Source organism: Myxocyprinus asiaticus, chromosome 13 (genome assembly GCF_019703515.2).
Source record: "Myxocyprinus asiaticus isolate MX2 ecotype Aquarium Trade chromosome 13, UBuf_Myxa_2, whole genome shotgun sequence".
Taxonomy (NCBI): Eukaryota; Metazoa; Chordata; class Actinopteri; order Cypriniformes; family Catostomidae; genus Myxocyprinus; species Myxocyprinus asiaticus.
The window spans coordinates 5,856,858-5,871,834 of record NC_059356.1 but is presented as its reverse complement, the minus strand read 5'-3'; the positions used below and the strand labels follow the sequence as shown (position 1 = coordinate 5,871,834).

The following is a 14,977-nucleotide window of genomic DNA, read 5'->3' as shown; positions in this document are numbered from 1 at the left end:
AATTCATTATTTTCCTCAAAATTCTACAAACAATACCCCATAATGACAACGTGAAAGAAGTTTGTTTGAAATATTTGCAAATGAATTAAAAATAAAAAACGGAAAACAAAATCACATGAACATAAGTATTCACAGCCTTTGCTCAATACTTTGTTGAAGCACCTTTGGCACCAATTACAGCCTCAAGTCTTTTTGAGTATGATGCTACAAGCTTGGCACAGCTATTTTTGGGCAGTTTCTCCCATTCTTCTTTGCAGGACCTCTCAAGCTCCATCAGGTTGGATGGGGAGCGTCAGTGCACAGCCATTTTCAGATCTCTCCAGAGATGTTCAATCGGGTTCAAGTCTGGGCTCTGGCTGGGCCACTCAAGGACATTCACAGAGTTGTCCCGTAGCCACTCCTTTGTTATCTTGGCTGTGTGCTTAGGGTCATTGTGCTGTTGGAAGATGAACCTTCGCCCCAGTCTGAGGTCCAGAGCGCTCTGGAGCAGGTTTTCATCAAGGATGTCTCTGTACATTGCTGCATTCATCTTTCCCTCGATCCTGACTAGTCTCCCAGTTCCTGCCGCTGAAAAACATCCCCACAGCATGATGCTGCCACCACCATGCTTCACTGTAGGGATGGTATTGGCCAGGTGATGAGCGGTGCCTGGTTTCCTCCAGACATGACGCTTGCCATTCAGGCCAAAGAGTTCCATCTTTGTTTCATCAGACCAGAGAATTTTGTTTCTCATGGTCTGAGAGTCCTTCGGGTGCCTTTTGGCAAACTCCAGGCAGGCTGTCATGTGCCTTTTACTGAGCAGTGGCTTCCGTCTGGCCACTCTACCATACAGGCCTGATTGGTGGAGTGCTGCAGAGATGGTTGCTCTTTTGGAAGGTTCTACTCTCTCCACAGAGAAACGCTGGAGCTCTGTCAGAGTGACCATCGGGTTCTTGGTCACCTCCCTGACTAAGGCCCTTCTCCCCCGATCGCTCAGTTTGGCCAGGCGGCCAGCTCTAGGAAGAGTCCTGGTGGTTCCAAACTTCTTCCATTTACGGATGATGGAGGTCACTGTGCTCATTGGGTCCTTCAATGCTGCAGAAATTTTTCTGTACCCTTCCCCAGATCTTTGCCTCAATACAATCCTGTCTCGGAGGTCTACAGACAATTCCTTGGACTTCATGTCTTGGTTTGTGCTCTGACATGCACTGTAAACTGTGGGACCTTGTATAGACAGGTGTGTGCCTTTCCAAATCATGTCCAATCAACTGAATTTACAACAGGTGGACTCCAATCAAGTTGTAGAAACACCTCAAGGATGATCAGTGAAAATAGGATGCACCTGAGCTCAATTTTGAGTGTCATGGCAAAGGCTGTGAATACTTATGTACATGTGATTTTTTTTTTTTTCGTTTTTTATTTTTAATAAATTTGCAAAGATTTCAAACAAACTTCTTTGTGTCCTACACAGGAGGGCAGAGTGAGATTGGTGGGTGATCTGCCTGTGTGTGATGATGGATGGGAACTGGCTGAAGCACAGGTGGTGTGTCGTCAGCTGGGTTTGCTATATCAGCCACGACTGGAGGACATTATGGTGAAAGCAAGTTCTGTAGTGTGTTGGAGAGAGTTTTATAGCTAGGCTTTGTGAAAACAACAACTGTCTGATTTCTTGATCTATGTCCTGATTTTTTAGGCTCTGGTGCAATCTGGCTGGATGACATGAAATGTAAAGGTTCTGAGAATTAATTGTCTGATTGTGGCCTCAAAGGTTGGGGTGTTACTGACTGCACACATGAAGAGGATGCAGGAGTTGTCTGTGAAACTGGTGAGCCATCTACTGGATCTTCCTCACATTGCAACTCTAGTTTGTTCTGTTTTCAGAAACATTTGCATTTACACTACCATTAAAAAGTTTGGACACACCTACTAATTCTTTATTATTACTATTCTCCACAAGTCATAACAATTTTGAAATGTCACATATACAGTTTATGAAATAAATGAAAGTATGGGAATTATGTATTGACACATCTGTCTTATTTTTGAGCTTCTCCAAAGTATCCCCTCTTTCTAGATTACAGTTCTGCGCACTCTGTTCGATCTAAAAGCCAGCTTCAAGAGGTGCTTCCTGAGATGCTTCTTAAAGAGTATTGAATGAGTTCCCATGTATACTGGACCATTTTTGACTGCTTTTCCTTCACTATCTGCTCTCAAGTTTTTTTTTTTTTTTTTACATTTTTATACAATACTAAAATGTTTAATTGTCTAATATAAACAAGCATTGAAGGACAAGCATTTATATCAAAATTTATTTAAGGTAATGAGAAATCTATAAATAGCCAAGATTATTCACATTTCTTAGTCATAGTGTTATATTTTTAATCCTTTTTTTTTTTTTTTGGAGAATGTATAACATTTATGTTATGTACAGATTTATTCCTTTGGTAATGTGCATCAAAGGGAAACAGATCCTGTGATATCACGCTGTGTGAGGTGTCATTAGGCGTACAGGAGAGACATGATCAGTAGGGGGCAGTCATGTTTCATTCTTTGAACCAACACCGATCACTAACGGTTTAGTCAGTGAGTTCATTTCTCACATGGGACCTCCTTAGCCAGTCTCACCAAAATGCATAGCAAGCGATTTGATCAGCAATGGCAATTAACAATTTTTTACTTCATATCACTGATTACAAGTATAAATGTATGAAAGTGTGGCACGTTTCATTTGAAAATATACTATTTCGTTGTGCTATACTAATTTTCACCTGTGCCTTTGTCACAGTCCCGGTGAGTTGCCGGTTTTTGCCTATGTGTTTGTTTTCATTTCCCCACATGTCGCTCAGCTGTCGCTGTTGCCATGACAACGTTGGACAGAGGCTGATCGGCTGATCAGCGACAGCTGTGGTTCATTTTCATTTCTCCATATTTAAACTCCCCAGTGTGTCATGTTCATTGCCAGATTGCTGTGTAGTGTTTGAGTTTACCTCACTTTGTTTCTCCTCTGCCTTTTCTCTCCGCTGTGCTGTTTCCTCCAGTGTCAGCTTCGGTTGGTTGGATTAATTGCCTGTCCTTGGATTGTTCATTGCTCTCTGCTGCGCCGGTTGCTCGCCGCTTGCTCTACTTGCAAGGGGGTCCAGTCTCACCACCCCTCTCCATTAGTCAAGCTCAAGATACTGTTCTTCACCTCACTGCAATCTGTGCCGGTTGACTTCTTCAGTTTGCTCAGTGATTATTTTGCTTCTGTTGTTAGTAAACTGTGAACTGTTCTTCTGCATCTTGGGTACTTCATTATGATCACTGACTGAAAAATCTGGCCTCCAATGTACCCAGCGGAGGATGCCGGTCTTCGCACTGCCCTCACCCAACAGGGAGTATTGCTGTGTTCGCCAACAGGAACAGATTACCTCCACTAATCAGGCCCTGGAGATGATGGCTTCTCTGTTGGTCGAGTTGATGTCTCTGGTTCAACAGCTTCGTTGGACTCCCGATTCCCTGCCTCTTGCCTCCGAATCTCCTGATCCTTCACTGGCGGTGCCCCTCAGCCGGGAATGAGTTGATCACCAGTTAAGTCCTCCTGCACCATATTCTGGTGAAGATGGTTCTTGTCGATCATTCCATTCCCAATACTTGATGTTCTTCTCGCTCGCTGCATGTGTCATTACTCTCTTGATGGAAAAGGCTTGTGAGTGGGGCACCGCCAAGTGCGATAACGGTCACGCCTGTGTTGCTTCATTCCAGGAATTTGAGAATGAGTTCTGTAAGGTGTTCGACCACTCTACTCAAGGTAGGGATGTTGCAAGAGCACTCTCTGGACTTTATCAAGGTGATAAGTTGGTTGCGGATTTTGCCATCGAATTCAGCACTCTCGCAGCATCTTGCGGCTGGAACGACAAAGCACAGAGGGATTGGTTTCTGCATGGGCTATCAGATAACATCCTCAACGAGATTTACACCATGGACCTCCCAACACGCTTCGATGACTTCTGTGTGGATAAGCAAGTCTCTCTTCGTTGCTGCCATCATCGATCTCCATTTTCCTGGACAACGCGCTCTCATCGCTCCCCACACTGTCCTCTGGGTCATCGGATCATTCGTCGGAGGCAGAGCCCATGCAGATTTTGAGAACACACCTCCCTCCTGAGGAGAAACAATAGCACCTCACCCAGGGTCTGTGTCTCTACTGTGCACGCCCTGGCCATATTTCAGCAACTTCACCATTAAAAGGCACGGTTCACCAGTAGGAAAGGGGTTACTGGTGAGCACAACTCTGCTTAACAAATCCCCTGGATCACAGACTCTCCTCCTGGCACGACTGCAGTGGGGTTCTACTAGTCAAGTGGTCTTGACCTTATTCGACTCCAGAGCTGAGGGCAACTTCCTGGATGTTGAGCTTGCTTCCTAGTGGAAGGGGGTTCCCCTGGAGGAGCCCATCACTGCCCATACCCTCAGCGAAACTCACCTGTGACTGGTCACACACTCCACCCAGCCACTGACCTTCATTTCCAGGAACCATTCAGAGCTTATCTCAATCTTCCTTCTCAAATCACCATCCTCTCTGGTCATGCTTGGACACCCTTGGCTGGTAATCCACAACCCTCACATTGACTGATCCACTAATTCAGTGCTGGCCTGGAATCCATTTTGTTTGTCTAACTGTTTGTCTTCTGCTGTTCCCTCTGTTGAGTCTTGTTCAGTGTTGCAGGACAAGTCGATGGATTTATCCGGGGTGCTGGTGCTGGCCTGAGGGCGGTGTTCAGTCGGTTCTGCATCGCATCCCTCCTTCCTGATCACCCGTACGACTGCACAACTGACCTGCTTCCAGGTACTTCTCCGCCACGGGGCCGGCTTTACTCGCATTCAGTTCTGGAGAGGGAGGCCATGGAAAGCTACATCAATGATTCTCTGGTAGCCAGTATCATCCATCCTACCTCTTTGCTGGCAGGGGCGGGGTTCTTTGTGGAGAAGAAGGATGGTTTGCTTAGACCCTGCATCGATTATTGAGGGCTGAATGACATCACGGTGAAGAATCGTTATCCATTCCCATTGTTGTCTTCAGCCTTCGAACCTGTGCAGGGGGCGACTATCTTTACAAAGTTGGACTTACGTAGTGCTATCACCTTGTACAGATCAGGGAGGGGAATGAGTGGGAGACAGCCTTTAACACCACTAGGAGGCACTTTGAATACATGGTTACGCCATTTGGCTTGGCCAATGCTCCAGCTGTCTTCCAGGGGTTTGAAGTGCTTCGGGACATGGTCGATCGGTTTGTTTTTGTTTACTTAGATGATATTCCGATCTTCTCTCAGAATGCCCAAGACCATGTCCAGCACATCAGGAGGGTGATCCAACGGCTTTTAGAGAACCGGCTCTTTGTTGAGGCGGAGAAGAGTGTTTTTCACGTGCAGTTGGTTCCATTTCTGGGGTTCATCATTTCACCTGAGGGAGTTCGCATTGATCCCAGCAAAGTCAGGGCCGTTTCAGATTGGCCAACCCCAGATTCCTGGAGAGCGGTGCTGGTGTTTCTGTGTTTTCCACTTTTTATCGGCGGTTTATCCGGAACTTTAGTTAGCTCGTCATACCTCTGACGGATCTCACCTCCACCAAAGTTCCTTTTAAGTGGTCGCCGCGTGCTCAGTCCGCATTTCTCAAACTTAAGGAGATTTTGTTCGGCTCCTATTCTTATTTCCCCCGATCCCTCGCGACAGTTTGTGGAGAGGTGGATGTGTCAGAGGTGGGCGTCAGGCGGTCCTGTCACAGCGCTCTCCCTTGGATGAAATTATGCACCCGTGTTTGTTCTTTTCACATTGTATCACACCCCCAGAATGGAACTGAGATGTAGGCAATCGTGAATTGTTGGCGGTCAGGCTGGCTTTGGGTGAGTGGCACCATTGGTTAGAGGATTCATGGGTACCTTTCGTGGTGTGGACCAATCATTAGAACCTTGAGTACAGTCGTGTGGCCAAACGTCTAAATTCCAGGCAGGCACGCTGGGCACAATTTTTTGGGCATTTCGACTTTGTGCTCTTCTATCGTCCGGGTTCTAAAAACATCAAATCCGTTGCTGTCTCTTAATGTTCTGAGATGGAGATATCTACTGAAGCCCCAGACACCATTATTTCTCCATCACGGGTGGTGGGCATGGTGTCCTGGGAGGTGGAGTCAAACGTTTGTTCCACTTTACGCGATACCATTGTTCCTGCGGAGTGCCTAGCGGGCTTGTTGTTTTTTACCGCATTCAGTCCGCACACACATCCTACAGTGAGGTCATTCATCCAATGAAGCCTGCCACCCGGGGGGCATACTCAGGCCTTGATTAGACAGAGGTTCTTGTGGCCATCTCTTGCATCAAACATCCATCAGTTTGTGGCCGCTAGCCCCGTTGGGCTACCAATAAGACCTCCCAGCGCCCTCAGGCGGGGCTCCTCCAACCACTGTCAGTCCCTTTGAGACCCTGGTCTCACATTGCCATAGATTTTGTTACTGGTTTACCATTGTCCCACAACAACCCGGTCATTTTGACCATAGTGGACCAGTTCTCAAAAGCGGCTCATTTCATTCCCCTCCCCAAATTACCATAAGCGAGGGTGACAGCGGTTGAGGTCGTTAACCATGTCTTTTGCCTCCATGGACTCCCGTTAGACATGGTTTCCGACAGGGGGCCCCAATTTATGTCAAGGTTTTGGGCAGAATTCTGTTGACAGCTGGGTGTGAAGGTCAGTCTGTCTTCTGGTTTCATTCCCGGACTAATGGTCAAGTGGAGAGTAAAGACCAGGACTTAGAGAGGGTACTGCATTGTATGGCTTCTCGGTATTCCTTTGTCTTGGAGAGTTCCCAGCTGGCCTTAGATGAGTATGCCCACAACTCGATGCCTCTATCGTCTACGGGCTTATCGTCATTGCAGTGTTGCCTGAGATATCAGCCCTTATTCCCAGAGCAGGAGCCCAATGTCATCGTTCCCTCCGTCAATGCTTTTATTCAGAGGTGTCGACGCACCTGGAAACAAGAAAAAGAAAAAAAACGTAACATCAGTGGTCTTGGCTGAAATAAGAAAACTGACTACAAACGAATGGATTGACGCAATTAAATGCAAAGTGTGTAGTTTCGGTGAGGTTTTTTTTCTCCGAAGAGAAACTAAGCCATGTCAAGCATTTTCCTTGTGCAATTCTATGAACGACTGGCTTAACGTAAAAATATTTCTTACATGGCGTTGTTGTTTTTAGCAGTAGATCATGTTTGTGACAAGTGAAGTGAAATTTGGTTCTTGTAGTACTTTTATTACACAAAGTACTATATCTAATATTTATCAGGCATTTCCCATAAGGCACAACTTGTGAATGAAGGGGGGGGGGGGGGATGCCAAGAAATGGAAGAAAAGACATGTGCAGAAAAACATTTTGTACATAATAATAATAATAATAATAATAATAAAATAATAGAAAAAAGCTCCCATTTTATGATAGCACTTAAATCATTACAAATATTAAACTACTAATATTTCTACAATTTTTCTCTTACACACCAAGAGCAGGGCACAAATTAACACTTTTTGATTTTCTTAAGTTTGTGTAAATGTACTTGGGGTTCAAAGTATATTTTTCACATTAATTTTACACGTCTGGTACAAATATGCGGCCTTGTTTCATGAATACAGCGCATACTTTTTTTTTTGGCATCTACCTGGAAAGAAGGAAAGTGAAATGGTACAACATGCCCCATAGGCGGGACAGGTTATAACAGGTGAGGGGCACATTTAATCTAACAATTGTATCTTATCTAATTAAAATAAATAGAAGATAAACTAAAGTATTTTGTCAATAAAACTATTTATTAACTTCATATATAGCAATAATTTTGACACTTGATAATAAATACACAACAAAGCCACATCATTGACCGAAATAATACATGGATTAATGACACACGCACACACACACAGCCGCAATTTTTTCTCTACTCAGTGTTGATATGGCAAAAAGTAAACAAATGAAGTTTCGTCTAACCAGTTTGTGTGAAACGTTTGAACCATGTTACAACTAGCCCCACGTTAGTTTGTGATCCACTCTCTGCAAACTTATTATAATATATGTCACTTATATGTATGTAAAATACATGTTCCTAATGTCTGTCTCATATATGTTCCTACATTGATATGTATATGAATTACAAATACACAATTTTGTTTTGATGGAGGATATAAATGACAAATATATGAAACATATCTTGAAAAATATATACATTTAACGTATTCACTTATCTATGTTACATATATGATTTTTTAATACAGGTTTTATATACAAGTGTTGCAGTGCAATGTATCTTTCAAATGACATGCCTTAAGCCTTAAATGTTAAATGTTGCAGTTAGCTAGAAAGAAATAATTTTTCCTTTTAAATAAATAATAATAAAAAAAAAGTATCACATTATCTGCACAACCAGATATTTAAATACATTATTAAACACAGACAATAGAACAAACGAAAAAGAAACACAGAAAAAAAAAAAAAAAACATCCACCAATGGTATTGTAGCTAAGGATCTAGGGTTCTACAGCCTTTTTTAATGCCCGCAGTTCTGTCAGTTTTTGGTTTATTGCCACCACCAATTGGCTCCTGGTGGTGCCAGGAAATTTCTGGATCACCGCATCTGTAATAAATCAGAAAGACTGCATTTCAGTTTTTATAATATATTTAATTATAAGGACAAATTAGATTATGACATCATCCATTCTGGCAGAGCTGAGTGAAAAATAATGGATTTAATAGGGCCAAAAATGACTGTTAAACTGCTAAAACTATAAATCATATAAAAAAAAATCTGAATGGTTGCACCTTATTTCAGAATGTGATCAACATTTTAAAGCAAAAATGAACTTTGGTAGAGTGTTGGGTTGTACAGTTACCTGGATGTGATCTGAGTCCACAAGGTGGTGAAATATCCTTAATAAGCTTAAGGCATGCAACCCAACACTCTACCAAATTTCAATTTTGCTATAATATTTGAATTGTGATGATAGCTTAAAGGGTGTATAACTAGTTAGCAAAAATCAGGCACAAGAAGAAAAAGGTAAGAAAGAATGCACAATATGCTACTTTGCAATAGACAGTGACAATTATACTGAAATTGAGGTTTTTCAGATTTTTGAAAGGGTATGCTGAAATCTACACCAGGTCCTACCCAGGTGTAAATCTGGTCACACTGATCCGCCAAAGATGAAATTGCTAAATACTGATGGTATTAGTGAAATGATCTTATGCTTGTTTTACAGTCATATTTGGTTTAACACAACTTTAACAAATGAGGCCCATTGAATCATGAAACTTGTGTCATGATACATAATCTATTTCTACATTGTTGCCAACATACAGCCACCTTAGCTGTGCTTTGAACAAGAACAACAAGGCATACATTAAGTAACCTACTTTCTCTTTAAAGCATCAACTTTGATGCTGTCCAGGGCCTCTTTTGCCTCACCAGGGCAAGCCTTTTTGGACTTGCCACCTAAGAAACAGTGAAATTTTAGAGATTAGAACAAAATTAACTCCCATTTTATACAACCATGTAGTTCCCTTTTTCAACCTAAAATCTTTGACAGTCAGCTTGAGTAAAATCCAAGTAGCTTCAGTAAAATGGTGATAATGTAAATAGTAAAATCAACTCAATTTAATTACAGAGCACATTTAAAGCAACAGATGCTGACCAAAGAGGAAACGGAATTCGAATATGTAAATATGATAGGTAGAATAAAACTCAAGCTCATTTAAACATTTGATAAAACTGTACTGTAAGCTCAAAGGGGGACTCAAGTCAAAGGCTGTAGTAAAAAGTTGAGTCTTAAAATGGGATTTAAAAAAATGAATTTAAATAAAAAATTGAAGGGGAAGATCTATTCATGAGAGGCAGGTTGTTCCACAGTCAGGGACCAACAGTGGAAAATGCTAGTTCATCCTTATGTTTACACTGTGCCTGTTGGACGTGGAGCAGTAATTTGCCAGAGGAGATCAGAAATGTAGTCTCGTGCAAATCCATGTAATGTTTTAAAAATCAACTAGACAAATAAAGTTTGTAGAGAAATTTTGACTTGAAAGAGCCTGTTCTGAATGTTGAAAAAAGTGAAAAATATAGATTGAAGATAAAAACAGAGATAGACAGATATACAGACAGACAGATAGATAGATAGATACAGTGCATCCGGAAAGTATTCACAGCGCTTCACTTTTTCCACATTTTGTTGTGTTACAGCCTTATTCCAAAATGGATTAAATTCATTATTTTCCTCAAAATTCTACAAACAATACCCCATAATGACAACATGAAAGAAGTTTGTTTTAAATCTTTGCAAATGTATTAAAAATAAAAAAAAATACAAATCACATGTACATAAGTATTCACAGCCTTTGCTCAATACTTTTAGCACCTTTGGCACCAATTACAGCCTTGAGTCTTTTTGAGTATGATGCTACAAGCTTGGCACACCTATTTTTGGGCAGTTTCTCCCATTCTTCTTTGCAGGACCTCTCATGCTCCATCAGGTTGGATGGGGAGCATCGGTGCACAGCCATTTTCAGATCTCTCCAGAGATGTTCAATCGGGTTCAAGTCTGGGCTCTGGCTGGGCCACTCAAGTACATTCACAGAGTTGTCCCGTAGCCACTCCTTTGTTGTCTTGGCTGTGTGATTAGGGTTGTTGTCCTGTTGGAAGATGAACCTTCACCCCAGTCTGAGGTCCAGACCGCTCTGGAGCAGGTTTTCATCAAGGATGTCTCTGTACATTGCTGCATTCATCTTTCCCTCAATCCTGACTAGTCTCCCAGTTCCTTCCACTGAAAAACATCCCCACAGCATGATGCTACCACCATGCTTCACTGTAGGGATGGTATTGGCCAGGTGATGAGCGGTGCCTGGTTTCCTCCAGACATGACGCTTGCCATTCAGGCCAAAGAGTTCAATCTTTGTTTCATCAGACCAGAGAATTTTGTTTCTCATGGCCTGAGAGTCCTCCAGGCGGGCTGTCATGTGCCTTTTACTGAGGAGTGGCTTCCGTCTGGCCACTCTACCATACAGGCCTGATTGGTGGAGTGCTGCAGAGATGGTTGCTCTTTTGGAAGGTTCTACTCTCTCCACAGAGAAACGCTGGAGCTCTGTCAGAGTGACCATCGGGTTCTTGGTCACCTCCCTGACTAAGGCCTTTCTCCCCTGATCGCTCAGTTTGGCCAGGCGGCCAGCTCTAGGAAGAGTCCTGGTGGTTCCAAACTTCTTCCATTTACGGATGATGGAGGTCACTGTGCTCATTGGGACCTTCAATGCTGCAGAAATGTTTCTGTACCCTTCCCCAGATCTGTGCCTCGATACAATCCTGTCTCAGAGGTCTACAGACAATTCCTTGGACTTCATGTCTTGGTTTGTGCTCTGACATGCACTGTAAACTGTGGGACCTTGTATAGACAGGTGTGTGCCTTTCCAAATGAACTGAATTTACAACAGGTGGACTCCAATCAAGTTGTAGAAACACCTCAAGGATGATCAGTGAAAATAGGATGCACCTGAGCTCAATTTTGAGTGTCATGGCAAAGGCTGTGAATACTTATGTACATGTGATTTTTTTCGTTTTTTATTTTTAATAAATTTGCAAAGATTTCAAACAAACTTCTTTCACGTTGTCATTATGGGGTATTGTTTGTAGAATTTTGAGGAAAATAATGAATTTAATCCATTATGGAATAAGGCAGTAACATAACAAAATGTGGAAAAAGTGGAGCGCTGTGAATACTTTCCGGATGCACTGTAGATGTTCTAGGTGGTTGATAGGGCATTGCTAGGGTGTTCTAGGTGGTTGCTTGGGCATTGCTAGGGTGTTCTAGGTGGTTGCTAGGGCATTGCTAGGCTGTTCTAGGTGGTTGCCATAGTGTTGCTAGGCAGTTGCTAGGGTGTTCTGGCATTGTTTTGCTGAAATAACCAAGGACTTCCTGGGAATAGACATTGTCTTCATGGCAGCATATGTGTCTCTATCATCCCAATATACGCCTCTTCCCTAATGATAGCTTCACACATATGCAAGTCACTCAGGCCGTGAGCACTGATGCACCCCCATACCATGACAGATGTTGGCTTTTGTACCTTTCGTGGATAAAAGTCTGGATGGTCCCTTTCATCTTTGGCACAGAGAACACGTCCATTTTTCCCAAAAACAAGCTGAAACATGGACTCATCTGACCACAGCACACATTTCCCCTATCTTTCACACCAGTTGAGATGAGCTCGGGCCCAGAGAACTTGGCAGTGTTTCTGCATAGAAATTATGTATGGCTTTCTCCATGCGTAATAGAGTTTCAAGTTGCATTTCTTGATGCAGTGGCGGATTGTGTTAAGTGATTGTGTTAAGTCTGTCTGGTGACAGATATGGAGAGTTACAAATGTGCTCTATTTCAGCGGTGGAGATGGGAGGATGATGAGAGCTGATGTCTTTCCCAGCCTTGCAAAACTTTTTGAGGACGGCCCTGAATACATCGTTGGATGATCTGAATTCCGAATGCCCAATGATGTTATATTTAGAAATATAACGGTTCAATCCAGCTCTTAGGGAGATAAAAATTTGACACGGAATATTCTGTGCTAACTGCGGTTCTGACAGTGGCATAGAAAGCTTGCAGCTGGGTATTTAAAGCATTTGTCCCCTCTCTCTCTACCTCTTCCACAAAGTATTGTTTGCTTTTAGCCAATCGTTAAATACATTTACTGCCCAAGCTGTTGTTCTTTGGTGTTTTCTTCATGTTTTTCAGCATCTAGCTGTTCGTTGCTGATTGTTTTATGTCATTTGCTGTTGCCGGTTTACTTTGATGTTCGCTTTCGTTTATATCGTTTTTCATCTGGACTGTCCAATACAGCTGTCGCCCAATTGTTAACATTTTCATACTCTCCATAAATTTTAAAAAATATTTCAGGAAAATCTAAAATTATTTGTCATTTTGTTTGTTGTTAAATGTGCGTGCCATGGTGGACAGTAGGCCAACTTTTCCGTTATTTCAGTTAACTTGGCGAAGTGATAAGGAACTGTAATGTGGTCCAGACCTGACTGGAACTACTTTAGCTGTGCATTAACTGAAAAATAATTGCACGCCATAGAACGTCTGTCAACCAGTCAGAATCAAGTATTAAACAGCACTGTGGTATAAAAATAAAATAATGTATTAAGTCAAGGTTTAAGTTTGGGTCTCATTTTCTGCCTTTAGTTGTTGTATCATGTTTGGGAAAGGTGGAGCAGGAGAAGGTGAGGCAGGTGAAGGTGGAGCAGCCAAAGTTGGAGAAGCAAGGAATAGAGGTCCATGGTGTAATCTGATTTTCTTCAACAGCTCCCTGTCAAAATCTACACCAATTGCTTGCCTCTGTATAAAACATGACAAAAAATTGAGTATTAAACCCTGTGGTTAGTAATTCTGATTATGATTGAAATGTTGATGAGTGAAAGTTTTCAAAAATGTGAAAGTTTCTGAAATTTTGTAGTGGACAGCCCATTTGTATTGTAGATGCTAGTTTTAGTTTCAATAAAAAAAGCTGATGTAACCTTTTTCGGGGGAGATGCTTCTTCATCCACATCACTGCCATCCACAAACTTTGGGTTTGGCCTGTATTTTCGTTTAATGGGGATTTCTGGACTTTGATGTTTGTCCTTCATTAACTTTTCAAGGGTTGACTGCCTCTCTGTGGGGCACATAAACAGGAATAGATAGATTATGTGATGTAAAACAAAGGACATATAAATATGATATATTTTTGTTTACATTATTGTTTTACAATATGAGCTTAAAGGATGAATTCACACAAAAATTACAATTTGCAGGTAAATTACACAGACCAAATGTATATGACTTTTTTCTTCATCAGAACAGAAATTAAAATTTTTAGGAGTAGTCTCCCAGCTCCAGTGCAAATGAACAGGCATCAATTTTTGATGCTCCAAAAGACACCTTTACTTTTTTTTTTTTTTTTTTTTTACTTTAAATCGGAGCATCCGGTTAGCTCTCTGTAGCTGTTTGAACTGACCTAACTCTCACGTAATGTTCATTCCTCTGTAGCAAACAGAGTGGAACGTCTGACATCTCACATGAACGCGCCGACTTGTGGACATCAAGCGAGCGCAACATGAGGCATCGAGTGTTTACAGGAAGTGATTTTATTAAAGTTAATAATATTCTAATTAGAGATTTATTTTTCACACAAACGTTTCGACTCACTTTAAAAGACATTACTTGATTGACAGGTGTCATTTCGATAATTTCAATACTGTCTAAGGGTGCCTTTTGGACTAGAGCCCGACCGATATGGGATTTTTGAGACCGATACCGATTTTAGAGAAGGAAAATTCACCGATTACCAATATGGTGGCCGATATATTTAATTTTTGAGCTGGAATGAAAACAGACCATTTCTATGTGGATTGTTCACCAAGAAATGTATGACACCAATTCTGAAGCATTGTTTTCTTCATTATATGTTCTGAAAAAAAAGTTTTCATATTGGCGCATATCGGTAAAATATACGCCGATACCGATATATCGGTGAAAGGCTAATATCGGTATATTGGTCGGGCACTATTTTGGACCATCAAAAACTGATGCCTTTTCACTTGCATTGGAGCTGGTATTCTACTCCTAAAAATGTTAATTTCTGGGGGTTAAACTAGGTCAATTAACAAACCCAAAACTGCCATTAAGTTATGTTAGGTGCACAAAGGGTTATAACAATCGCATTCACTAACATAGGGTGACCATACTTTCAAACCCCCAAACTGAGACATATGCGCTTATGCACACAACATGGGTGTTTTCATTAGGATGGTGGAAAATTACTTCAATGCTTTACACCTACTGACAGTGGTGGAATGTTACTAAGAACATGTACTGAAGTACTGTATTTAAGTACAAACTTGAGGTACTTGTACTTGAGTTTTTCCATTTTGTGCAACTTTGCCACTGAGGTGTAGTTGAGAAGTGTAAATATTG

At 41.8% G+C, this 14,977-nt stretch overlaps 1 protein-coding gene and 1 pseudogene across 4 annotated transcripts in view; one reads left to right on the top strand and one right to left on the bottom strand.

Moving 5' to 3' along the window:
• LOC127450336 (gastrula zinc finger protein XlCGF57.1-like) overlaps nt 1-14,977 on the bottom strand; it is a 279,453-nt gene that overhangs the window by 65,901 nt on the left and 198,575 nt on the right. The window lies entirely within an intron of this gene.
• Nucleotides 1-14,977, top strand: part of LOC127450580 (galectin-3-binding protein A-like) — a 40,837-nt pseudogene that overhangs the window by 941 nt on the left and 24,919 nt on the right.